Source organism: Herpailurus yagouaroundi, unplaced genomic scaffold, assembly GCF_014898765.1.
Source record: "Herpailurus yagouaroundi ecotype Mexico unplaced genomic scaffold, PumYag 140, whole genome shotgun sequence".
Classification (NCBI taxonomy): domain Eukaryota; kingdom Metazoa; phylum Chordata; class Mammalia; order Carnivora; family Felidae; genus Herpailurus; species Herpailurus yagouaroundi.
In genome coordinates, this window is record NW_024412395.1 from 95,328,185 (window position 1) to 95,355,463 (window position 27,279).

The following is a 27,279-nucleotide window of genomic DNA, read 5'->3' on the forward strand; positions in this document are numbered from 1 at the left end:
ATGGGGGGGGGGCGGGCAGGGGAAATGGATGATGGGCACTGAGGAGGGCACCTGTTGGGATGAGCGCTGGGTGTTGTACGTAAGCGATGAATCATGAGAATCTACTCCTGAAGCCAAGAGCACATTGTATACGCTGTATGTTCGCGAACTTGCCAATGAGTTGTATTTTAATTTCTTTTTAATTTTTTTAATTAAAAGAAGTCCCCTTGGGGCGCCTGGGTGGCGCAGTCGGTTAAGCGTCCGACTTCAACCAGGTCACGATCTCACGGTCTGTGAGTTCGAGCCCCGCGTCGGGCTCTGGGCTGATGGCTCAGAGCCTGGAGCCTGTTTCCGATTCTGTGTCTCCCTCTCTCTCTGCCCCTCGCCCATTCATGCTCTGTCTCTCTCTGTCCCAAAAATAAATAAACGTTGAAAAAAAAAATTTAAAAGAAGTTCCCTTTCGTGGAAGGAAAGAAAGGAAAGAGCATTGCACTGAAGGAGGGGAAAGGCACACATAGATGAGCTTGGAATAAAATGTTATCCACTTGAAAATGTTCCGGCAATCTGCCCACCCAACATATCTGCTGTACCGCACCTTCCTGCTTAGAACTGCTCCCTCTTCAGCGGATCTATAATGTTCCTAATGGGAAAGCGTCTTTCTATTCTGTGCAGAACATCCAGTACCACAAAGACTGTTGTGACATGTGTAGCCTGAATGCCAGTCCTCTGGCAAAGTGCGGGGGCCTCTTCTCGCCACTCCGTTCTAAAAATGAAAGCTTCTAGGCGAGAGCCTGTGAACAGCACAATATGGCTGTAAGTATACCTATTCCGTCCCTATGTCAGCTTTGATGTCAGTGTCAGCATCTCTTTACATTCCTGCAGAAGGACCCGCTTGGACCTGGGGACCAGAATAAAGGCAAGGGAGGTGGAGGAGAGGATTCTCCCCTCTCTCCAGTGATCACCCCCATTGCCACAGTGCCAGGCGCAGGGTACATATGTAACCTAAGATGAACCACGCAGAGCCAAGTTCAGGATGGCTGTTTGGTGACTGTGGAAAAGCAAGGATGTGGTATTGTTATGGCTGGATGCCATTTTACCGTCATGAACGGCAAACCCGTCCAAAGACAAAACCTAACACACAAAGGAAGACAGAACTGAGAGAATTGGAGCCAGCGTCCTGAACAAACCACACCCAGAGGCAATCTTCCCTTGGTACTTTTCCGTTCCGTGAGCCAATAAATTCTCTTTATTGTTCAGACCAGTTCAGGCTGAGTTTTCCGTTGCTTGCAACCAAAATGATGACCAACTGAAAGAGTTCTGGAAAACAAAAGTGATCTGGAATGAAAGGAGAGGGGAGGAATGTCAGCGAATCACAGGGTCCAGGCTGCGACAGTCAGGGTAACAGAGGACTTAACAGAGGTATGACCTGGGCAGGTGCAGACCTCCTAGCCCTGCCTGCCAAACTCTGGCAGAAGCCAAAGAGGAACCTTGAAAAGTAAGCACGCGGGGCGCCTGGGTGGCGCAGTCGGTTAAGCGTCCGACTTCAGCCAGGTCACGATCTCGCGGTCCGTGAGTTCGAGCCCCGCGTCGGGCTCTGGGCTGATGGCTCAGAGCCTGGAGCCTGTTTCCGATTCTGTGTCTCCCTCTCTCTCTGCCCCTCCCCCGTTCATGCTCTGTCTCTCTCTGTCCCAAAAATAAATAAACGTTGAAAAGTAAGCACGTAAGAACCCGTCTGAGAACACACTCTGGAATGAATTCAAAAATCCTCACGAACGACCCAGAAAGCTCTGCTTTGGAGTCAGACAGACCATCGTTCAAATACTGGCCTTCCTTGGGGCACCCGGGTGGCTCAGTCAGTTAAGCGTCTGACTCTTGATTTCGGCTCAGGTCATGATCTCACAGTTCCTGAGTTTGAGCCCTGTGTCGGGCTCTGTGCTGACAGCTCAGAGCCTGGAGCCTGCTTCCGAGTCTGTGTCTCCCTCTCTCTCTGACCCCCCTCCACTCACATTCTATCTCTCTCTGTCTCTCAAAAATGAAAAAATGTTAACAGTGGTTATCTTTGGGTGGTGGGATTACAGATAGCTGCTTGTTTATATCTTTTGAAGTTGCCCCATTTCTATGATGAGCCTTACTTTTGCAATGAAGAAATATGTATTTAGCCATTTTCACTAAAAAATGAATATATAACACTCTAATGGTCATATCCCCCTCTCCTCACCTAGCTGGTCCAGCTAGGTTTGTGAGCAGATGTCCAGGACTCTGAGCCTCCTGTCCATTGAACTCCCAACTCCTCAAGCCCTAGGGGCGCCTGGGTGGCTCAGTCAGTTAAGCATCCAACCTCAGCTCAGGCCACGATCTCACGACTCATGGGTTCGAGCCCCACATCGGCCTCTGTGCTGACAGTGCAGAGCCTGCTTGGGATTCTCTCTCTCTCCCTCTTTTTCCGCCCCTCCCCCACTTGTTCTTTCTATCTAAAAAACAAACAAACAAAAACTTAAGTGCCAACTCCTCAAGCCCTAAATGCCCTGCATCCTCCTGCCCCTCCCCTTGGGGCTCCCGTGTCACCCGCCCGGGTCCTCCACTGTTGTAGTTTTCAGACTGTATTACTGTATCATTTTTAGGAGCCTGTCCCTCCCACTGGGCTGTGAACCGGCGAGGCTCTGGCACAGAGTAGGGATTCATGAAGCATCCTTTCTTTCCTGGCTCCTCCTTAAAGGCAGGAACTAGAAAGGATTCCGTTTTGCATTCCTGGTGCCCCACAAAGTGTGTGACACATACTAGCAGATGCCAGACAGGAAGTCGGTGTATGACCCGTGCAGCCACAGGAAGCCCCGTGCTCAGAAGAACCCAGAGCTTGGGGCGTGACGCCCTGCAGTCACTGCCTTGAAATTCTTAATAACTTTATCTTGGAATCCGTGCCTTCGCGTGAAGTCCGGCAGGATGGTGGAGCACACGCTGGAGCTTGGGGCTCAGCTCATGTGCACTCCTGCCTCTTACTGCCTCCTTGGGCTCGGCCACCCACTCTCCCAGCCCACAAGCACCCCATGCTTCAGGGAGCACAGCATCGAATAGCAAATAAAAAACACGGAGTCCAGTTCAGAGAAAGATTGCAAAAGAAACAAACAAGCTTTTCTCTTGCTTTTGGAACAAGGAGCCCCACATTTTCCTTTTGACTGGGTCCTGCAGCCAGCCCTGCCACCAAATAAATATTGGTTAAATGGACGCAGTAGTGGAGAGGAGCGAAATGGCAGATTGGAATCTTTACCTTAGCTCGGTCAGTGGCAACTCCGTCCTTCCAGCAGCTCGGGCCACCATCTGTAGACTCTTCATTGACACCTCTTTATCTCTTACACCTGACATGCAATGCTTGATCTACCAGCAAATTCTGCTGACTCGACCAAAATTGATTCTAACTCCTATTTTTTCACCCCCTCTGCTGTTGGTGCCCTGACCCCTGCCACCTTCCCTTCTCACCTGGATCACCGAAGCGACAACCCAGTCCCCCTTGTGTTGCCCCTGCTCTTCTAGTCTGTTCTCATCATGCCAGCCAGGTCCTTTGACATTCTAAGTCAGACCACAGTCATACTTTCTTACTGCCCTACAATGGCTGCAAAGAATGAATTTCACTGCTTTAATTTTTTTTATTTTTTTAGGTTTATTTTCCAGAGAGACAGACAGTGAGCAGGGGAGGGGCAAAGAGAGAGGGCAACACAGAATCCAAAGCAGGCTCCAGGCTCTGAGCTGTCAGCACAGAACCCGACGCGGGACTCCAACTCACAAACCGCAAGATCATGACCTGAGCCGAAGTCAGATGCTTAACCACCGACTGAGCCACCCAAGCGCCCTTGGCTGCTTTGATTTTTGTAAATGCATTTTAAGCAACTTCACAGTGGAGGAACCTGGACAACACTACCTTACCCAGGTAAGGAAGGCTGGTATCACCAGGGATGCCGTGTGGGCTCCTACATGCCCAATAGGATGTGATGAGAAGGGCATCCACATCTGTAGTGTTCTCTCCAAAAACCCATAACCCCCATCTAATCAGGAGGAAAATATCAGACAAACCCAGACTGGGGAGGCCTTCTATACCTGGTCAATACTCCTCATGACTATCAAGGTCATGAAAAACAAGGAATGACTGAGTGAAACTGCCATAGGTCACAGGAGATTGGGGAGACATGACAACCAGAGGCAATGTGACCCCTGGACTGGATCCTGCTGCAGAAAACAATGATAATGGAAAAACTGGCAAAGTCCAAATAAAAGCTAGAGTTCAGTTCATAATTGTGTTTAAAAAAATTTTTTTTCAACGTTTTTTATTTACTTTTGGGACAGAGAGAGACAGAGCATGAACAGGGGAGGGGCAGAGAGAGAGGGAGACACAGAATCGGAAGCAGGCTCCAGGCTCCGAGCCACCAGCCCAGAGCCCGACGCGGGGCTCGAACTCACGGACCGCAAGATCGTGACCTGGCTGAAGTCGGACGCTTAACCGACTGCGCCACCCAGGCGCCCCCATAATTGTGTTTAAAGTCATCACCTATGTGATGTTATTGACTTCATTTTTTTTGTCTTAACACTGATTTTTGTTATTGAAAGATTCATTTCAATCTTATTTATGAATACAATTCCATTCTTCTATTTTTGAAAATGCTTTCTGCATACAGGTCTAGATGATTTTAATGACTTTTTAAAATTTGCATCCCAGTGTAGTTAACACACAGTGTTATACTGAGTTTTATTTTTTAAATCAGGACTAGGTGTTGAATCTTGTCAAAGGCCTATGTAGATAGTCCTATGACTTTTTTTTTCCTTCTTAGATATATTAGCAAGTGAATTATATTAATGGTTTTCATTTAGTTTGCATGGGGGGGGAGGGGATATATCCCACTTAATCATGAAAAAAAAAAAAGAATTTGAATAAAGCCAGAGTCCTTTAAGGCTTTCCTCCATCATTCCATGCCCCCCCCCCCCCGCATCCCCATCCCTCCTCATCATCCCTGTGCCTTAGGTGTGCTAGGACCACCACAGCAAAGTAGCACAGATTGGGTGGCTTAGACAGCAGAAATGTATTGTCTTCCAGTTCTGGAGGCCAGACCTCCAGGATAAGGGTGCCCGCAGGGCTGCTTCCTCCTGAGGGAGGGTCTGCAAGGGAGAATCCGATGCAGGCCTCTCTCATAGCGCCTGCTGGTTTGCTAGCCACCTCTGGCATTCCTTGGCTTGTAGATGCATCGCCTTGATCTCTGCCTTCATCATCACATGGTGCTCTCCTCGTGGGCAGGTGTCTGTGTCCAAATGTCCCCCTTTTTAAAAAATATATGTGGGGCGCCTGGGTGGCGCAGTCGGTTAAGCGTCCGACTTCAGCCAGGTCACGATCTCGCGGTCCGTGAGTTCGAGCCCCGCGTCGGGCTCTGGGCTCATGGCTCAGAGCCTGGACCCTGTTTCTGATTCTGTGTCTCCCTCTCTCTCTGCCCCTCCCCCATTCATGCTCTGTCTCTCTCTGTCCCAAAAAAATAAATAAACGTTAAAAAAAAAAATTTTTTAAAAAAAATAAAAAATATATGTATTTATTTGGCGGGGGGGGCGGGGGGGCTCAAGCAGGGGAGGGGCAGAGAGAGGGAGACCGAGGACCTGAAGCGAGCTCGAACTCACGAGAGCTGCGAGATCATGACCTGAGCCCAACGGACTGAGCCACCCAGGTGCCCCCAAATTTCCCCTTTTCTTGTAAGGACACCAGTCATGTTGGATTAGGGCGCCCTCTCATGGCCTTGTCTTAACTAATTACATCTGCAACAGCCCTATTTCCAAACAGGGTCCCATTCTGACATACTTCTGGTTAGAACTCCAACACATATGAATTTGGGGAGAGGAGGACATAATTCAGCCCATAGCATCCTCTTTGTATCCTCCTCCTTCCCCCCTCAGAACTCTGCTCCAGCCACGTTAGCCTGGTTGCTCCGTTCCTGCCTTAGTGCATTGCTTCCAATGTCTTTTCTTCTCTGAATGCTCTCCCGCAGACCTCCCTCGGGGGGGAAAAACTCCCCCACCTGCTCTGAGACTTTGCTCAAATGCTCGAGGCCCGCCCTGTCCACCTATTCACAATTGCCCCTCCCCTAGCATTTCTGATGTCCCTGGCTATGCTGTATTCTAAACATGTTTCTTCTCTCACAGCACTTACCACTTCCTAACATATTGTATATCTGCTTGTTTATTACATATACTGTTGTTTATTCTCTCTAAACTGTAAGCTTCAGGAAGGTAGAAATCCTTATCTATCTTGATCACCGTATCCCAAGTGCCTAAGAGACAGCTTAGTGATTAGGATGTGATAAAAAGTGGTTGAAGAAGGGGGCGCCTGGGTGGCTCAGTCAGTTAAGTGTCCAACTTTGGCTCAGGTCACGATCTCACACTCCATGGGTTCCAGCCCACGTGGGGCTCTGTGCTGACAGCTCAGAGCCCGGAGCCTGCTTCAGATTCTGTGTCTCCCTCGCTCTCCGACCCTCCCCCACTCTCACTCTGTCTCTCTCAAAAATAAATAAACGTTTAAAAAAAACAAAAATGGTTGAAGAAGGAAAAGAAGAAAAAAAAAAGAGAGATGGGTTTTGTTTCTGGAGACTGGGAGACCCAGAAGTAATTTGCCTCCTGTTTATCTCACCTCCAGCCTCTGGGATATAGCACTGAAGGGAAAGCCAACTTCACCATGGCTGTAAGACGTGACTTAGCAAAGCCTGAGACCCCTAGCTATACAGACAACAACTGAGATCAAGCAAACGACTGGGCGGGGGAGGGGCCAGGGGCGTGGGTGGGGTTCGCCCTGGGTGGCCAGGGGCTGTAGTTGCAAGATCATTCCAGCAGAGGGCAGCATTATCTTCAAATCCAAACAAACGGGGTGGGGAGGGAAAATGAAATCATCCCAGTGAAAATAACTCGGTACCCCATAGGAGTTGGGTCAGGCAGCCAGCCTCTAGAACCTAACGCCACCCTTGCAGGTTCGCAAATCCTTTCACATGCATTCATTCTCCCCCTAAAGTCCTCCCAGAGGAGAATTTAGCAGTTGCCAGAGCGTGAGCACAGCTTGGGAGGGGCCGGGAAGTTAATCACCTGTGTGCTCGTGTGCCATCCAATTATCTGTCTCCGGCTTCAAGCACGGAAGAGTCCTGTCTCTGTGGTCGTCCCTTTCCTCCAGACCAGTGGTTCTCAGTCTCTCGTGCCCTTTCAAATACAGCACAGTGGGACGCTCTGGGCAAGACAATTGAAAGGTATATTTCAAAGCACCGAAAATCTTTTCACTGTTTTCTCAGAGCTCACTTGGTGGTCCTTGAACAGCGTCATGGACAGCTCGGGCTGCCATCACAAAACAGCGTGGACTCGGTGGGGCCAGCCCGGTCGGGTTCTCCCTTGCTGGCTTGCAGACAGCTGCCTTCTCGCGGGGTCCGCACACGGGGGCGGCAGAGAAAGAGCTCTGGTCTCTTCCTCTTCTCCTAAGGACCCCGAGCCCGTCCCAGAGGCCTCACCCCCATAACTTCATCCAAACCTAATTGCCTCCCAAAGGCCCCACCTCCAAATACCATGACATGCAGGGTTAGGACTTCAACATATGAATCTTGAGGAGACACAATTGAGTCCATAGCAAGCACCCTGTCACACTGTAAGGAGAATGATTGATTTCCCGTCCTGATGGTGCTCTCTTACCTATTCTTGAGGCAAGGTTCTAGCAAGTTCTAGCAAATTTCTGTCTGGCTTTAACGCAGCCTTCCTTATTTTCTCTTACATGCAGCCAACTGCACCAAGCTCTACCCTGTGCGGCCCAACCAGCATACTCGACATTCTGTCTGGCAGACGTGGCTGCCAAAGTAGTGTCCTTGGTGGTGGTAAAAATAAATGCACAAATGGTTACCTGGGGGTGGAGGGGTTGAAGATGGGAACTGGGCAGATGGGAGACAGGTGGGGAAAAGACTTCTCATTAATCATTTTTAGTTTTGTTTTTTTTTTTGAAACATGTGAAGTGGTTCTTGTTACAAATTTTAATTGTAAAATATAACCTTGAAATGGTAAAAACTAGGAACTTTAACTTGAGGGTAACAAGCAAGCGGTGCTGCTGCGAACCATCCTTGAAGCTCTGGCATCTGAGGTTGTATGTCTCGTGAGTGCTATGTCTCAACCTCCACCGAGAGAGCCAAGAGGCCTCCAGCCAATTCCAGGAGGCGCCTTTCTGGGCCTGGGCTTAGAAAACTGTCCCTTCTTAGTTACCTCCACTCCAGATCCTTGACTCAGAATCAGCTCACCCTGGACTCTCTTGGTCCTCGTCTCTCTCCCTCACTGATCTGTCTAGATGCCTAGGCTCTCCGCCCCCCAGCCCCCCCCCCCCCCCGCTGCAACCCAGGGTATCGTGGCCTCTCCTCAGCTCCCACCCGGCCCTCTCTGCCTGTATTGTTTCTAGATACAATTCCAAATCTCTCCACAGATGTACTCCCCAGTCTCCTGGGCGCCAAAGAAACCTCAGGCCGGGGGTTTTTTATCTCACCCTGGCAGTGAATTCTCATTAACTTGCACTGACTATGGAAATCAACCTGCCTGCCCTCAGGCCATTCCCGTTTTCTTCCACTTAAAATAAGGCCTTTGATTTATAGCGAATGTATGTATATCCAGCTTCCTGTTGCAATTACCTCCCCCTAGTCCCAAGGCCACAGACCCAATGAGTTTCTTGGGCTGCACGGAATCAGTTTCTTCCTTTGTTTGTGCATTGAAACTACAACTGGTGCTCAACGTTTAAAAATTTAGACTCGTTGGGGCTCCCGGGTGGCTCAGTCGGTTGAGCATCCGGCTCAGGTCATGATCTCACTATTTGTGAGTTCGAGCCCCGCTTTGGGCTCTCTGCTGACAGCTCAGAGCCTGGAGCCTGTTTCAGATTCTGTGTCTCCCTCTCTCTCTGCTCCTTCCCCGCTCGTGCTCTGTCTCTCTCTCTCTCAAAAATAAATAAAATCTTAAAAAAAATTAGACTCATTTACATTAAAAACAATCTGAGTTTCTGGGGCGCCTGGGTGGCTCAGTCGGTTAAGCGGCCGACTTCGGCTCAGGTCATGTTCTCACGGTCCGTGACGAGCCCCGCGTCGGTCTCTGTGCTGACAGCTCAGAGCCCGGAGCCTGTTTCGGATTCTGTGTCTCCCTCTCTCTGACCCTCCCCCGTTCATGCTCTGTCTCTCTCTGTCTCAAAAATAAGAATAAAAAAACGTTAAAAAAAATTTTTTTTTTAAAAACCAATCTGAGTTTCTAAGCTGTCCTCTAAAATCTGGGGGTCCGGCAATACTGAGCCCATGGCACAAATCAGCTAAAGCTGGTACAAGAAAGAGACCCTAGAAACAGAACCACACTCATACCATCGTTTGATTTGCAACGGAAATGCCAAAGCAGTCGAATGGGGAAAGGACAGTTTTAGCAATAAGATGATGTTGGAATACTGAGGTATGGGGAAAATGCAAACCTTTACTCCTGCATCGTACACAAACATTATTTTGAGATGAATCACACACAGGCCTAAATGTGAAAGCTAAAACTGTGCAGCTTCTAGAAGAAAATGTGGATGAATACCTCCATGACTCAGGAGTAAGCAAAAAGTTTCTCAGACAAGTCAAAGAATAGAATAACCATTAAAAAATGTTTTTGCTAAGTTAGGAGCGCCTGGGTGGTTCATTGGGTTGGATGTCTGACTCCTGGTTTCAGCTCAGGTCATGATCTCACAGTTCGTGGGTTAGAGCCCCACATTGGGCTCCACGCTGACAGTGCAGAGCCTGCTTGGGGTTCTCTCTCTGCTCCTCCTGCACTCTCTCTCTCTCTCTCTCTCTCCCAAAATAAATAAATAAAGTTAAAAAAAAAACTTATAAAAAATAGATAAACTTTTTAAAATAGGACTTTAGGGGTGCCTGGGTGGTTCAGTTGGTTAAGCACCTGACTCTTGGCTTCAGCTCAGCTCACGATCTTGTGGTTTTGTGGGTTCAAGCCCTGCGTTGGGCTCCACACCGATGGTATGGAGCCTGCTTGGGATTCTCTCTCCCTCTCTCTCTGCTCCTCCCCCATTTGAGCTGCCTACGCCCCCACCCCTCTCTCTCCCTCTCAAAATTATTAAATAAACTTAAAGAAAAACTTTTTTTTAATGACTTTTCTGGAGTAAGGGGAAGCCCAGGTACGCAAAATTAAGCATTGGTGTGAAGAGAAGTGATATGCTACACCTGACCCTACACCGTAAGGGCTGTTGTGGAGACCAGCCACACGATTCTGTTTATAACTGTTAATATTAGACAAACAGAGACAAATACAGCGACAAATCAGTTATTTTGGTGGAATATTGTCCTCCTTGCTGGCACAGGTGAAGTACAGATTCCAAACTTGAGGCTGGGTTTCTTCCAGTCTGATCAAAAGCTCCTTTTCTCTTTGCTCTGAACAAAACTGAACCAGGGGTTTTTATAGAAGGTGCTATTTTGGGCTTTCCCTCTTTTTGGAAAGCGATTTCTGCCTAGTTTGTTGTCTAGATTTTTTTTTTTTAAGTTTTAAAAAGTCGGCATTGTAAATAAAACAAGTTACAAAAAGTTTTTTGAAGTAGGAAAAAAAGAAGAAGAAGAAGAAACTAATCGGGACAGCAGCTACCTTGGGGGGACGGAAGCAGAGACAAACTGGGAGGGACATGAGGGGATTTTGGGGGGGGATAATGGTAATGTTTTCCATATTGATGGAGGTTGGGATGATAGAGGAGCACATATTTATCAAAACTTAGTGAATGGACACTATAGACTTATGCATTTAACTACGTATAAACTTTACATCAAAAGAAAAACTCTAGGGGCACCTGGGTAGGCTCAGTGGGTTGAGCGTCGGACTTTGGTTCAGGTCATGAGCTCACGGCTCGTGAGTTCGATCCCTGCATCAGGCTCTGTGCTGACAGCTCAGAGCCTGGAGCCTGCTTCGGACTCTGTGTCTTCCTCTCTCTCTGCCCCTCCCCTGCTCTGTCTCAAAAATAAATAAAAGTGTCCCCATTAATCATCTGTCTCTCTGTCAAAAATAAATAAACATGAACTAATAATAATAAAATAAAAACTATAAATATTCATCTGTAGTTAATGCTATACGGCCTAAAGTATTTAGGGAGAAGTGTCCTGCCGTCTGCAATTTACTTTGAAACATATCCAAAAGGACTGCATACATAAGGATGGCTAGATGCACAGACACAGGATAAGGCCAGTCAAATGTTAATGGAAGAATCTACGTGGTAGGTATACAGGCATATACTGTAAAATTCTTTCAACACTGCTATATGTTTGAAATTTTTCACAATAAAATGTTGGGAGGGGCCTCAGTCAGCACTCAGTCTTGGCAGGCTCTTTTATTTATTTTTTTTTTACTTTTTTTTTTTGTTGTTAACGTTTATTCATTTTTGAGAGACAGGGAGAGACAGAGCATGGGCAGGGGAGGGGCAGAGAGAAAGGGAGACACAGAATCTGAAGCAGCTCCAGGCTCCGAGCTGTCAGCACAGAGCTGGACGTGGGGCTCAAACCCACGAGCTGTGAGATCATGACCTGAGCCAAAGTCAGACGCTCAACCGACTGAGCCACCCAGGCACCCCATTGGCAGGCTCTTTTAAATGGGGTGTATGTCCTCCAGTCGGCCACACTCCCTACCCTATCTCACTGCCCAAAGCCCACACCGTTTCACTCACTTATACTTCCTGCACCCCCTGGTACAGGGATGTTTGTCCTAGACATATACTGCAGATCCTAATGGTTGTTAGAGAAATCTCTGGAAGAGGTAGAATTAGCATAGCGTCAATCTCCCCACTTACCAGTTTTGTGATCTTAGGCAAATTAACTCACCTCTGAGCCTCACTTTTCCCATCTGTAAGATGGGGTAAAATGGTGAATGCAAAGTTTCTAGCACACAGTGGGCACCAGATACATGTTGACTACTACTGACTATTATTGACTATTAAACAATTAGTAGGCTGACTTTGTAAATGTAAATGGATAGTGTTTTGTTTTCACAGTAAGAAACTCGATAGAGTTTACGCTCGTGGGAAAGAATGGGAGCATTTTTTCCTGGAAACTGCCTTATGTGCTTTCCCTAAATTTCATCTCACGTGGGAAAAGTACCCTGTGCGCTAAACATAGTCTCTTCAATAGAGAAGTCAGTGAGACAACTACAATAATAAACATACACTTGAGTCCCAGGGATGGCAAGGAAAACTTCAGGGAAGGAGGAACACTTGAGTGGGGTCTTGCAGGATGGATAGGAATTTTCCAGGTAGCTGTGGGGATGGAGGGCTGTCCAGGCAGAAAGAAAGGCACGTGCAGAGGCATTGAGCAATGAAAACGCAATGGGGTCCTCAGATCTGACCAACAGTTTTTGCCTTTGCCGTTAGAGCCCAGGGAAGGCAGGAGGTAAGACCAGAGAGGGAGGTAGTGACGAAATCACACCCTGTTTGTTATGCTGCAGGGTTGGGTTTTGTGCCACAGACAAAGAGCTATGGGCCCATTTTAGGAGGATGGTTCTATAGCAGAGGACGGCTAGAGTGGCAGCAGAGAGCCCTGAGGCCAGGAAACCGGCCCAGAAGAATGGATTGGGATCGTTGTTAAGCACATGGATCCCAGGGCTCCACCCCACGCCTATTGAATCGAGTCTAGGAGAAGGGCCTGAGAATCTAGATGATTAACGAGCAGGGCACGTTTCTAACAAGCTTAGAAAACAATGAGTCCAGGAGATGATGTCCACTATCTTCCAAAAGGAGATTAAGGCCGGAACTGAGGCATTGAGGTAAGAGGAGAGGAGGCATATTAAAGTGGGATTAATCTTAAATAACGTGGCAAGCACGCGGGGGTGATGACTTCCGGGCATGGCTGTGTACCACGGCTGTGCCATTTACCGAGATAGGGAACGAAGGAGAAAGGTCAAGTTTAGGGAGAGGAGATAATGACTTCTGCTTGACCAGGATGAATCACGATCTTGATAGCCGGCACTGTCTGGGGGCAGTAGAGGCGCTGGCCGGCTAAGGTCACCCAAGGAGAGACAGTGGTGTGAGAAGGGGAGCGCGATTGCTCCCGGATGTGGTTCTTTTCTCTTGTGCTTCTCATACAAATCTGTAACTTGAATAACTCACGTCTTCCAACCATGTTAAACTGTGTAATCAGGACAGTAAATTACATGCGTGAAGTTTGAAAATAGACAAGCAGAAAATAAACATTCCCTGGGTTTCCAAAACCCAGACGCATGACAAGCTGCCTCCTGCCTTTTGACTTAAGCCAGGGACAGAGCTGATGGGTGACCCTGACAGGCCCCAGATGAAACTCCATCTCTCATATATTTGTCCCTCTGTGCCCTTGATGCTATTTACGGAATAAACACTCCCCCTGTAAGTGATCCTTCTAAAACTACATTGGTGGCATAAAGAATATATTCGTTGTCAGAAAATCTGGGCCACAGTCGCATGATAGTGGGCAACCTCACCTCTCAGAGCCTCTTGTTCCTCTGGTGTCAAATAAGGACAATAGCAACCGCTGTAAGGAACAAATGAGGAAGCACCTAGAAAGATGTGTCACAAACTCTGCTCAGGGCTACAGGGAATAGAAACTCACTCCCACCAGCTCAAGTCAGAAGGACAGTTTTTGGAAATGATACAACGGGCAATCGCGCCAACTCACAAGAGCAGGAAATGAAGTAGAGTTTGTCACTTAGAGATTGGGGCTGAAAGCCCAACGTTATTCCTTGCTGGGCCATTCTCTCTGGGGCCATGTGGCCTCCCATCTCTGCTTCTGTCTGCAGGTCCAAGCATTCCCACACGACAGACACAGCACTTGTCCTTCCTTCCTCACTATCAGGACCCCAGCTTAATGAGGATGGTTAAAGCCAGTGCCGGCAGTCTGTTGTCCACGTTCCCAGCCTCCTTTACACCTAGCAGTGGCCAAGTATGTGGTTCTGTCAAATGATGCTTGAGGAAAAGACTGCTGAAAACTCCAGGAAAGCTCTTACTTTTCCTGACAAAAAGGAAAGATGCTGCTTGGTACCACGTCTTCCTTTTCTTCCTTTTGGTTGTGATGGCTAGAGCTCTAACAGTCATCAGGGGGCCATGAAGAAAGGTCAGAAGAATCACGAAGAGGTGGTTCCCCCTTGGACACCATTGAACCCCTGACTCAACATTAACGGACATGATGCGTAAAATCAGAAACAAAAATACCACGACGTGTTTTAGCTATTATGAGTCAGGTTCTTGTTTCTTGCAGCGGAGGGCACTCTTGACTGTCTGACAGTGATTAGATTATCATCTAATTTGGGATTTTCCAAACCTCAATCACCCTCAAACCGTCTGCAGCCGTTGTGTCATGTTTACTCAAGGGCCATGTTCTTCTTTAAATTGATTCACACTTGGGGCGCCTGGGTGACTCAGTCAGTTGGGCGTCCAACTTCGGCTCAGGTCATGATCTCACGGCTCGTGAGTTCGAGCCCTGCATCAGGCTCTGTGCTGACAGCTTGGAACCTGGAGCCTGCTTCGGATTCTGTGTCTCCCTCTCTCCGACCCTCCCTGCTCGTGCTCTGTCTCTTTCTCTCTCTCAAAAATAAATAAACATTAAAAAAATAAATTGATCCACTTTTATCAAAGTAACTTAAATACCTATGTTAGCCTTGTGACTCTCACGTGTGAGTTTTATTTTTTTCCAATACCTGTTATAATAAACATGTACCAATTGAAATGAAAACAGGTTTCCAAATTGGTAAACTCATCCACCCACCACAAGGGTGGTGCACCCCAACCCCACGGAGAAGTTCCTGCCCTCAGGACCCTTCCAGACCTTGCCTGTTCACCTGGCTGTTCATTTGCATCCTTTATAATAAACTGGTAAAGGGGATGCCTGGTGGCTCAGGTGGTTAAGTGTCTGACTCCAGCTCAGGTCATAATCTCATGGTTCACAAGTTCCAGCCCTGCTTCAGGCTCTGTGCTGACAGCTCAGAGCCTGGAGACTGCTTCAGATTCTGTGTCTCCCTCTCTCTCTGCCCCTACTGTGCTTACATCTCTGTCTCTCTCTCTCTCTCAGAAAAATAAACATTTAAAAAATAATAATAATAAACTGGTAAATGTAAGGAAAATGATAATAATTTTAAAAGATTCTTTTTTTTAATGTTTATTTATTTTTGTGAGAGAGACAGACTGCAAGTGTTGGAGGGGCAGAGAGAGTGGGGGACACAGAATCCGAAGCAGGCTCCAGGCTCCAGGCTCCAGGCTCTGAGCTGTCAGCACAGAGCCCCACGCAGGACTCGAACTCACAAACCGTGAGATCATGACCTGAGCCAAAGTCGGAGGCTTAACGACTTGAGCCACCCAGGCGTCCCAAAAATGATAATAATTTTAAATTTTTAATTAAACTAAGTGAAAACGATTCACCACAGGCCACCCCAAATCACCTCATTTTTACCAGGGGAGCACTTTGCAAAAGCAAAACCAGCTTTGTCTCTGTCTCTGATACTCCTGTTCCAGATTCCCAGGAGGGAGTGGTAGGGTCTTCTCCTGGGCCACATGGCACATAAGGCCATACATACCTCAAGGAATTCAGGGGAGATGGAGATAATAGGCGGGTCTATGACAGCCTTGTAAAGGCTGATGATGATGAAGAAGGAGGAGGAAGAGGGGGAGTAGGACAAGAGGAGGAGGAGATAAAGGAGGAAATTTTAATGAAAAAACTACAAAGAAATAGAGAAACAATAGGAGAAATTTTTTAGAATTTTGATGTGATAATCAGCTTTCTTAGGACTGTGTCAATGAAATGAAATGAAATGAAATAAATGAAATGAAATGAGATGAGATGAGATGAGATGAGATGAGATGAGATGAGATGAGATGAGATGAGATGAGATGAGATGAAATGAAATAAGGCGGGGGGGGTCGTCTGTCTAGCTCAGTCAGTAGAGCATGTGACTTTTGATCTTAGGGTTGGAAGTTCAAGCCCCACATTGGATGCAGAGCCTACTTTAAATAAAAATAAAGTAAAATGACAAAAAACAGAAAGGGAAAGATTGAGAAATTTGACATGAAAATGTAAAATCTCTATATCACAAAGCAAACCAATGGCATAACAAAATGAAAAAAATATTTGCAACATGATAGAGAAAACTATGGATGATGTTGATGATGATGATGATGTAGAAATAATTAAGAGCATTACAAGCCTAATAGAAAATAAATGAAAGGCGCTAAGAAACACTCCATAAGGGCACCTGAGCCTCAGTGGCTCAGTCAGTTAAGCGTCCAACTTCAGCTCAGGTCATGATCTCATGGTTTGTGGGTTCAAGCCCTGTGTCAGGCTCTGTGCTGACAGCTCAGAGCCAGAAGCACTCCATGAAAGAAGACATGAACAGCACAGATCCCACTTGGGATTCTCTCTCTTCCCCTCTTCCTCTCCCCATGTATGTGCACTCTCTCAAAATAAATAAACATTTTTTTTTAAAAAAAGAAAACATGCAAATGGCCAAAACTCATGTTCAAGATGTTCTACATCACTAATAATTACAGAGGAGCAAAATAATTACAGATGAGTGAAAAATGGGATGTCATTTTTCACTTAGAATGACAGGGTTAAAAAGATTTGTAATAGCCAGTTGTTGGCGAGAGTGTGGAGAAACAGGCTGCCTTCGATTCTGCTAATGAAAGCCCAAGTTGGCATAGCCTTCGGGAGGGCAATTTAGAGATAAGTACCAACATTTCAAATGTGCACATGTGTTTTTCTCTTATAGAAATGTATTTTAATGAAACAATGGTGCAGGTGTGCAAAGTGCTGTGAGCAAGAATGATCCTTGTATTGAAGAATCAGAAACAACCTAAATGCTTATCAAAGGGTCCTCGTTGAATAAATGTGTGAGACTCAGAGGTGTTGTGGAGACCAGGCAGGTGTAATGAAAGATAAGGACGATCTTTACATATTGACACAAAGGGTATAATGTTAAAGTGAGAAAAACAGCTCACACAGTTCCACGTATTGTCTTCTGTTTAATATGTAACCCACTGGCAAGGTAGACACTCACCATTAACAATGGTTATCTTTGTGGGGTAGAACTTCAAGGGAAATTTTCTATATTATTTAAATTTTTTACAAGGAACCTGTGTTACATGCATGATAACTAAAGTCAATAAGGATTTCATCTTGAAAAAGTAAGGAAAAAAATCACTACGTATGCTGTCTTTTAGAGGGTTTCTGCGCGTGTTCTTTCATTCAACAAGTTCTATCAGTTTATTATGTGAAAGACGGTTGTCTCGGGGATTGAGATGGACATAAAAGATAATCGGACCTGAGTTCTGGGAACCGCCCCCTACTTTCTAACACCAGATCAATACATCGCTGGGCCCACGCCTTGCCTTCCTCCTTTACTCCTGCCATGGCGGAGTCGCTATGTGATCACCCCAAAGCCAATCTTGTGCCCTAGAACTCATCTCCCAGCCATTTTCTCAGAAGCCTCCCACCATTAATTATCATTTTTGCTCTCTTTATCTTCAATTGCTCCTCCTTTCTTGCAGCCTACTTGGCAGCAATGAGAACTGCTCAAGTCTCTTCCATACTAATGAAAGGAAGAGGGGCGCCTGGGTGGCGCAGTCGGTTAAGCGTCCGACTTCAGCCAGGTCACGATCTCGCGGTCCGTGAGTTCGAGCCCCGCGTCGGGCTCTGGGCTGATGGCTCAGAGCCTGGAGCCTGTTTCTGATTCTGTGTCTCCCTCTCTCTCTGCCCCTCCCCCGTTCATGCTCTGTCTCTCTCTGTCCCAAAAATAAATAAACGTTGGAAAAAAAAAAAAAGAAAGGAAGAAAAGAAAGCATAAGGGAGGAAGAGAGGAAGAGAGGAAGGAAGGAAGGAGGGAGGAAGGGGGAACAATTCTGGACAGAAGTATTGGGATGAGGAAGAAGGAAGGAAACAGGAGGAGACAAGGGGAGAGAAAAGAAGCTCTTTGAGCATATTTTCCAATCTCAAAGAACGATGGTGACCTGACCATAATAGAAACATGATAGAGAAAGCAGTATGAAAGCAAGACCGTGAGACAGGCCAAAAAGGTTCTCTGACCAAGAGCACCACCCACCTGCGTGCCCTAGCCCCTGCCTTGAGGGTCCCTCTCTTGATGTTAGAACCTGGATGGTCCCAACAGTGGATGATTCATCTCCTTCCAGTTATTCGATCTCTCCTCCCCTACGGCCAGACTTCTAGAAAGAACCGTCTGCTTGCCCTCCCTTTCCTCACCTCCTGAACATTCTTCAGCCCATGGAGTTGGCTGCTGAGCCCCATCACTCCACCAAAACCAGTTCTCCCCAAGGACACCTCAGCCCTGTCTCAACTTCTCAGCAGCGTTCAGCCCGACACTCTCGTGTCTATCTTGTTCTGGTAGCCTTTGCTAGTGTTTCCTCTCCAGCCTGACTCTTCAGTTTTGGGGCCTCTGGCACTCAGTCTTGAGATCCTTGCTCTCCCTCTATCCTCCTTCCTAGGCGATTCCATCCAAGGCAGTGTGTTAATCACTGTACAAACACCAGTGACCTCCAGGAGATATTGGCCTCATCCCTGACTCCACTAGGGTGCCTCACAGATTTCATTCATTCATTCATTCATTCACTCACTCATTCTATCAAGCACCTGCTCTGTGTCAGGAACTACCCTAGGTACCAGATAAAGAGGGAAGAACAAAAGGGTCATGGCTCATGCTCTTGAGCAGTTTGACTTGACACATCCACAACTGAACTCAAGATCTCCCCTCAACCAACATGCTCCCCCCATGTTCTCTGTCTCTGTAAACGGCAACATCTCCACCCACCTGCTCAAGCCAGAAATCTTAACTTTATAGCAGGCACTTTGCTTTCCTTTATCCTACCTGTGAGAGACACACTCTAAGGGGATCCCCCCCCCACCTCCAATGAGTCATGCTTTTATATAATTCCTTCCCCTTGAGGCAGAACCTGTGACTTGCTTCTAATTGGTAGAATACGGCCAAGGTGATGGATGTCAGCCCCTTGTTTAGGTTGTGTTCTATTGCAAGGATGACAAGATGTCACGCCCATGATTATGTTACATAAGACTCCATCTTGCAGGCTGAAGCGAGAGACTCCGTCGATAGCTTTAAAGAAGAAAGCTGTCATGCTTGTCAAGGAACTGGGGGGGATCCCCTGACAGCCAGAGCAAAAACAGAGATCTCAGTGCTACGACTGCAAGGAGATGAATTCTGCCAACCACCTGAGGGAGTTTGGAGGTGAATCTTTTCCCAGTTGATCCTCTGGTGAGAACACAGCCCCAGTCAGCACCTGACTGAAGCCTGATAAGGGCCTGAACAGAAGACCCAGCCAAGCTGAGTGTGGACTCCTGACCCATGGAAACCACGAGATCATAAGTGAGTGTTGTTTAGGTTGCTGAGTTTGTGGTAATTTGTTGCTCAATATAGAAAAATATTGAGCGTCTCTCCAATCCACCAGAACTTTTTGATTTCTTCACTGAAATAATTCTCGAAAACATTCAATTCTTTCCGTCTCTACTACTCCACCCAGAGCAAACTGTCACCAGCTCCTATGCAGACAAATAGAAAAGCCTCCTGATCTCCCCTGTCACTTCTGCCCCCCTCATCTCCGCACTGGGCCAAGGCATGAGAACATCCCCGGCAAGCAAATAATTTGGCATTCCTTCAGCTCAGCGTTTATTCAGCAGATACGAGGAGAAATTGTCTATTAATAAAAGTGGTATGCCTCTCTTCTTATGCCAAAATGGGACATTCGATACATGTGATTTTCCAAAGCAGATTAACTCTTCAGGAGGAACATTAAACCACATAAAATTTGAATAAGATAAATCACTAATTTCCTGTAAATAGCACAACCCATTGCATTATTCATATTCAAACGTTCAACTGATTATACTTAATGACAGTTCTTGGCTGACTCATGTGAGATTTGGAGGTTCGGTTTGTATGCATCTACCACAAGTTTTTAATTTTTTAAAATTGTTTTTATTTATTATTTTTGAGAGAGACAAAGCACATGAACAGGGAAGGGGGAGAGAGAGAGAAATGGAGAGGGAGAGGGAGAGAGAGGGAGAGAGGATCTGCAGTGGGCTCTGTGCTGACAGCAGAGAGCCTGATGTGGGGTTTGAACTCATGAGCCGTGAGATCATGACCTGGGCCGAAGCCAGATGCTTAACCAACTGAGCCACCCAGGTGCCCCCTACAAGTTTTTAATTTTGGGGAACAGTTTACCAGGTTTTCCTTTTGTTACTTATGCTTTTAGTGGCAGGTCCAAGAATCTATTTTCAAATCCGAGGTAATGAAGATTTTGCCCCTAGGTTTTTTTCTTCTAATACGTTTACAGTTTAAGCATTTATATTTGGGTTGCTGATCCATATTGAATTAATTTTTGTATCTGGAATGAGGTAAGGGTATAACTTCATTCTTTTCCATGCAGTTAATGAATTGTTCCAGCACAATTTGTTTAAAAGACACTCTTCTGGGGTGCCTGGGTGGCTCAGTCAGTTGAGTGTCTGACTCTTGATTTCGGCTCAGGTCATGATCTCACAGTTCATGTGTTTGAGCCCTGCATTGGGCTCTGTGCTGGCAGCTCAGAGCCTGGAACCTGCTTCGGATTCTGTGTCACCCTCTCTCTCTGCCCCTTGCCCACCTGCACTCTCTCTCTCTCTCTCTCTCTCTCTTTCTCGAAAATAAATTAAAAATACACTAAAAACAATCAACTGGCCATAAATGCTGGGTTTATTGCTTGGACTCTCAATTCTATTCCATTGGTCTCCATATGTCTGTCTTTATGCTAGTACCACACTAGTTTTATTGCTGAAGTTTTGTAGTAAGTTTGGAAATCAGGAAGTGTGAGTCCTCCGATTTTGTTTTTCTTTCTTTAAAAGTTGTTTTGGCTATCTGGGGCCCCTTGCGTTTCCCTATAAACTTGAAGACTGGTTTTTCCATTTATGCAAAAAAAAAAAAAAAAAAGCCCACTGGAATTGTAATAGGGAGTGCACTGAAGCTGTAGATTACTTTGGGGGGGGAGGGCAGGGTGGGAATACTACTATCTTAACAATATTCAGTCAAAAAAAAAAAAATTCAGTCTTCCAATTCATAACCATGGAATCTTTCCACTGATTTAAGTCTTCAATTTCTTTTAACTATGTTCTGTAGTTTTTAGAGTACAAGTCTTCTATCTCCTTGGTTATACTTATTCCTAGGTGATTTATTATTTTACTTTTTTAATGTTTATTTATTTTGAGAGAGAGTGTGTGGGGTGGGGGGAGGGGCAGAGAGTGAGGGGAAAGAGGCTCCAAAGCGGGCTCTTAGAGAGCCCAATGTGAGGCTTGAACTCACAAACCTCAGGATCAGGACCCGAGCCAAAGTCAGACACTTAACCGACGAAGCCACCCAGGCACCTCCGTAATTCATTATTTTAGAGGCTACTGTAAATGGAATTGTTTTCTTCATTTCCTTTTTGGGTTATTTGTCTGTTTTTGGCACGGGGAGGGGTAGTTGTTTTGAAAGTTTTTTTTGTTGTTTTTTTTTTTTAAGTAATCCCCACACCCATCATGGGGCTTGAACTCACAACGCCAAGATCAAGAGTCGCATGTTCCACCAACTGAACCAGACAGGTGCCCCTCTTCATTTCCTTTTTGGATTGTTCATTGCTGGTGTATAGAAACACAACTGATTTTTGTGAATTGATGTTATACCCTAAAACTTTGCTGAATTCATTTATTAGCCCTACATTTTTTTGTGTGGATTGTATGCAATTTTCATTACATGGATTCATGTTCTGCATATAGAAATAGTCTAATTCTTGATTTCCAATTTCGATGTCTTTTATTTATTTCTATTGCCTAATTGCATGGCTATGGCTTCCAGACAATGTTAAATAGCAATAATGAAAGAGATGTCTTTGTCTTGTTCCCAATCTGAAAAGGAAAGCTTTCAGTCTTTCACCATCAAGGATATTAGTGGTTGTGGGTTTTTTCATAAATGTCCGTTATCATGCTAGAAGTCCCTTCTATTCCTAGTATTCTGAGTATTGTTATCATGAAAGGGTGCTGAATTTTGTCAAATGCCTTTTCTGCATCTACGAGATGTTCTTTTTTCTTTTTCTTCACTCTGTTAATGTGGTTATTACATTGATTGATCTTCCTATGATGAACCATTGTCATATTTCTGGGATAAATGTCACTTGGTCATGGTATATAACCTTTTCAGTGTGCTGTTGGATTTGGTTTGCTAGTATTTTATTGAGGATCATTGTATCTATATTCATAAAAGATATCACTCTGTAGTTTGCTTTTCTTGTGGTCTCCCTGTCAGAGTAATGCTGGCTTCATAGAATCTGCTAGGAAGTTTTCCTTCCTCTTCTGTTTCTTGGAAGAGTTCGAGTAGAATTGGTATCAATTCTTCTTTAAATTTTTTCTGTTAGGGGCACCTGGGGGGCTCAGTTGGCTAAACATCCGACTTCGGCTCAGGCTCTCACAGTTCAGTTTGTGAGTTCGAACTCCACGTTGGGCTCTGCATCGACAGTGCAAAGCCTGCTTTAGATTCAGTCTCCCTCTCTCTCTCTGCCCCTCCCCCTGCTTGCATGTGCATATGTGCTCCCTCTTGCGCTCTCTCTCTCTCTCTCTCTCTCAAAAATAAATAAATAAACATTTAAAAAATTAGCAAATTTTTCTTGTCTTTCAGAGGGGAGCTGGGCTGGGGGTGGCTGAAATAGATAAAGGACATTAAGAAGTACAAACTTCCAGTTACAAAATAAATAAGTGAGAGAGATGAAACATATGGCATAGGGAATATAGTCACTAAGGTGGTAATAACATTGTTTGGTGACAGATGGTGATTACACTTACTGGGGTGAGCACTGAGTGATTGTTGAATCATTCTATAGTACTCTTGAAATTAGTAATAATACTGTTTGTTAATTACACCTTAATTAATTAATGACTTTTCTTTCTGGTGAGGTTTTTTTTATTACTACTTCAACATCTTGTTATAGGTCTATCAATATTTTCTACTGGTTCTTGGGTAACTTTTGTGTCTCTAAGTATTTGTTCATTTCATCTGCATTGTCTAACTTGTTGGCATACAATTATCCATAATAATCCTAAAAATACTTTTAATTTCTGGGGCGCCTGGGTGGCTCAGTCAGTTAAGCGTCCAACTCTATTTCGGCTCAGGTCATGATCTCGCAGTTCATGAGTTCGAACCCTGCGTCCGGCTCTGTGCTGACAGCTCAGAGCCTGGGGCCTGCTTTGGATTCTGTGTCTTCCTCTCTCTCTGTTCCTCCCCTGCTCATGCTCTGTCTCTGTCTCTCAAAAATAAATGTTTAAAAAAGTTTTTTAAAAATACTTTTAATTTCTGTAAGGTCCCCATTTTCATATCTAGCTTTAGTAATTGGCATCTTGTCCCTTTTTTTTCTTAGTTAAGCTAAAATGTTTGCCCATTTTATTATCTCTTCAAAGAAAACTTTTCTTTTGGTGTCGTTGTTTTTCTTTACCGTCTTTCTATTCTCTATTTATCTATGCTCTAACCTTTATCATTTCCTTCCTTTTGCCAGTTTCATATTCAGTGTGCTCTTCTTGTTCCAGTTCCTTAGGGTGTAAAGTTCAGGTGTTGTTTTGAGATCTTCCTTCTTAATGTAGACATTTGCAATTATAAATTTCCTGCTGAGCACTGCTTTTACCGCATCCTATCCATTTTGGTATACTGTGCTTTTGTTTTTATGCATCTCAAAGTATTTTCTAATTTCTCCAGTGATTTCTTCTTTGATGTGTTGGTTGTTAAAGAGTGTGTTGTTTAATTTCTGTGCATTTGTGATTTTTCCAGTTTTCCATTGGCTACCGATTTCTAGATCCCTTCTCTAGTGGTTGGAGAAAATATTTTGTATGATATCGATCTTTTTTAATTTATTAAGATGTTTTTATGACCTGACACATGGTCTATCCTGGAGAATGTGCCATGTACAGTTGAGAAGAATGTATATTTGCTGTTGGAGAGTGGAGCGTTCTGTATATATTTGTCAAATTTAGTTGGTTTATAGTGTTCTTCAAGTCCTCTATTTCCCTATTGATCTTCTGTCCAGATGTTTAACCCATTATTGAAAGTGGTATACTAAAATCCAACTCTATCTGTTATTGTAGAACTATTTCTCTCTTCAATTCTGTCAATATTTGTTTCAGATATTTGGGGGGGGTCTGTTGTTTAGTGTTTATGTTTATAATTGTTACATCTTCTTTATGAATTGACCCTTCTATCTATATATAATGTCCTTCTTTTTGTCTTGTAACAACTTTTAACTTAAAATCTACTTTTGTTCCCCCTGACAAAATCTACTTTTCTGATAGTAGTATAACCACCCAGCTCTCTTTTGGTTAGTATTCACATGGAATATCTTTTTCCATCCCTTCACTGTTAGCTTCTTTGTGTCTTTGTATCTAAAATGAGTCTTTTGAAATAAAAATAAATAAATAAAAATTAAAAAATAAGTGAGTTTATCCCATTTACATTTAAAATGATTACTGAAGGGCACTTGGGTGGCTCAGTCAGTTAAGCATCTGACTTCAGCTCAGGTCATGATCCAGCCTTTGGGAGTTCGAGCTCCACATGAGGCTCTCTGCTGTAGCACAAAACCCACTTTGGATCCTCTCTCTCCCTCTCTTTCTGCCCCTCCCCGCTCTCTCTGTCTCTCTGTCTCTCAGAAATAAGCATTTTTTAAAAATGATTACTGCGGGAAGTTGGGGTGGGGGGTGCGCCTGGGTGGCTCAGTCAGTTAAATGCCTGACTCTTGATTTTGGCTCAGGTCACGATCTTACGGTTCATGGGTTTGAGCCTCACATCGGGCTCTATGCTATGTCAGAGCAGATCCTGCTTCGGATTCTCTCTCCCTCTCTCTTTGCCCCTACCTCATGCATGCTCTCTCTCTCAATATAAATAAATAAACTTTAGGGGCGCCTGAGTGGCTTTGTCAGTTAAGCTTCCAACTTCAGCTCAGGTCATGGTCTCACAGCTTGTGGGTTCAAGCCCCACACGGGGTTCTGTGCTGACAGCTCAGAGCCTGGAGCCTGCTTCAGATTCCTTGTCTCCCTCTCTCTCAGCCCCTCCCCTGCTCATGCTCTGTCTCTCTGTCTGTCTCTCTCTTTCTCTCTCTCTCAAAAATAAATAAAGATTTAAAATTTTTTAATATATAAATAAATAAACTTTAAAAATAAAAAAATGTTAATGATTGCTGATAATGGACTTACTTCTACTATGTGCTGTTTGTTTCCTCTATGTCTTATATCTTTTTTGGTCTTTATTTCCTCCAATACTGCCTAATTTTATGTTTGATTGATTTTTCTAGTGTACAATTTTGATTCCTTCTTCATTTCCTTTTCCATACATTTTTTCAGTTATTATCTTGGTGGTTACCATGGAGATTACAAATGACACCCTAAATTTTAAAAATCTAGTTTAAGTTAATATCAACTTACTTCAACAGCATACATTTACTCTACTTCTGTCCAGCTCTATCCCCTCTTTATTTTGTCATTGTCACAGGTGACATCTTTATTGTGTGCCTGTTAACATAGATGTATAATTATTATTTTATGCATTTGGCTTTTACATCATATAGGAAATAAAAAAAGTTACATTAAATAAAAATATTAAATAAAAATAAAAAGTTACATTAAAAAATACAGTAACAGTAGCTTTTATGTTTATCTATGTTGTTACCTTTACCAATAATCTTATCTAGGATATTTTTGTTTCAGCCTGAAAAGACACTTGTTACCATTCCCCGTGTGCAGGTCTACAAATAATGAATTCCATTTGTTTTTGTTTATCTGGGATTGTCTTAATTTCCCCTTCACTTTTTTTTTAAGGATAGTTTTGCTGGATATGGAATTCTTGATTGGTAGTTTTTTTCTTTCAACACTTTAAAGACATCATTCCACTGCCTTCTGACCTCTATGTTTTCAGATGAGAAAACAGCATTAAGTCTAATTGACAATCTCTTGTAAATGACAAGCCACTTCTCTCTTGCTACTTTCAGGATTTTCTCTGTTTTTAGCTTTCAACTATTTGTTTATAATGTATTTCAGTATGGATCTCTGAGTTTATCCTGCTTTGAGTTCTCAGAGCTTACTGGATGGTGTATATTCATGACTTCCAACAAATTTATAAAGTTTGTCACCATTATTTCTTCAAATATTTTCCCCCTTTATCTCTTTTCCTTCTGGGATTCCCATAATGTATATGCTGATATTCTTGATGGTGTCCTATATCTCCCTTAGTCCCTGTTCATTATTCTTCATTCTCTTTGCTTTCTGTTCCTCATAGTAGGTAATTTTAATGTGCCCTATCTTCAAGTTTACTGATTGTTTCTTCAACCTACTCAGGTCTTCTGATAAACTACTCTTATGTTTTTCAGGTCCAGAATTTCTATTTGGTTCCTGTTTATAATTGTTTATCTCTTTATTGATATTATATTCTTATTCATACATCATTCTCCTGATTTCATTTAGTTATTTGTGCATGGTTTCCTTCAGCTCTTTGAGTATATTTAAGACAGTTTAAGTATTTTTCTAGGAAGTCTAATGTCTAAGTTTCCTCAGGGATGGTTTCTATCAATTTCTCCTCTTCTTTACTATGAATAGGCCATACTTTCTGGTTTCTTTGTATACTTTGTAATTTTATATGAGAATTGGGAATTTTGAATGTTAAAGTGGTAACTATGGAAATCAGATCCTCCCCTACACAGGAATTGTTGTTATTGCTTCAGGAAGGTTGCAGTCATCTGTTTATTTAGTTCCTTTCCCAAACTATTTTTATAAAAATTATAATATTTATTTTGTGTAGTCATTGAAGCCTCATTTTTTATCTCTGTAGTCAGCCAGTGACCTGACAGAGATTTTCTCAAATGCCTGGATCCGGAAAGGAAAATAAAGGAAAGGGGTGTCCCGTTTCTTTAAAACTTCTCAATTGACACAACTGGGGAAGACACTTCTGCAAGGCTTATGGGAGTTGAAATGATGAGCAGCCTCAGTGCATACCTATTAGCAAACTGCCAAGCAGATCAAAACACAGAACTCTGATTTTTTTGGAGGACAAGTCGCTGTTGTCCACACTTGAACCAAGTAGCCACACCATGAATGTGGAATGATCCATTTGACTACCTGCTGTGGGTGTGGGGGGTGGTGAGCATACTCAACAAAAGCATCTTCCTTCATCGATCACTCCCTTAGATACTGCAAGTGTTCAACTAGGCTCCAAAGTTCCAAATAATTGATTCTGAGAGCTTTTGCCAGCTCA

General features: G+C 44.3%; 1 long non-coding RNA gene across 1 annotated transcript; it reads right to left on the minus strand.

Annotated features, from left to right (window-relative positions):
* Positions 1-5,026: 5,026 nt before the first annotated feature.
* Positions 5,027-7,797, minus strand: LOC121030309 (uncharacterized). The gene is made up of 3 exons (XR_005790169.1): positions 7,669-7,797; positions 7,078-7,188; positions 5,027-5,279 (listed from the first exon to the last, which is right to left on the minus strand). It is a non-coding gene; the product is annotated as an uncharacterized LOC121030309 (long non-coding RNA).
* Positions 7,798-27,279: the final 19,482 nt, after the last annotated feature.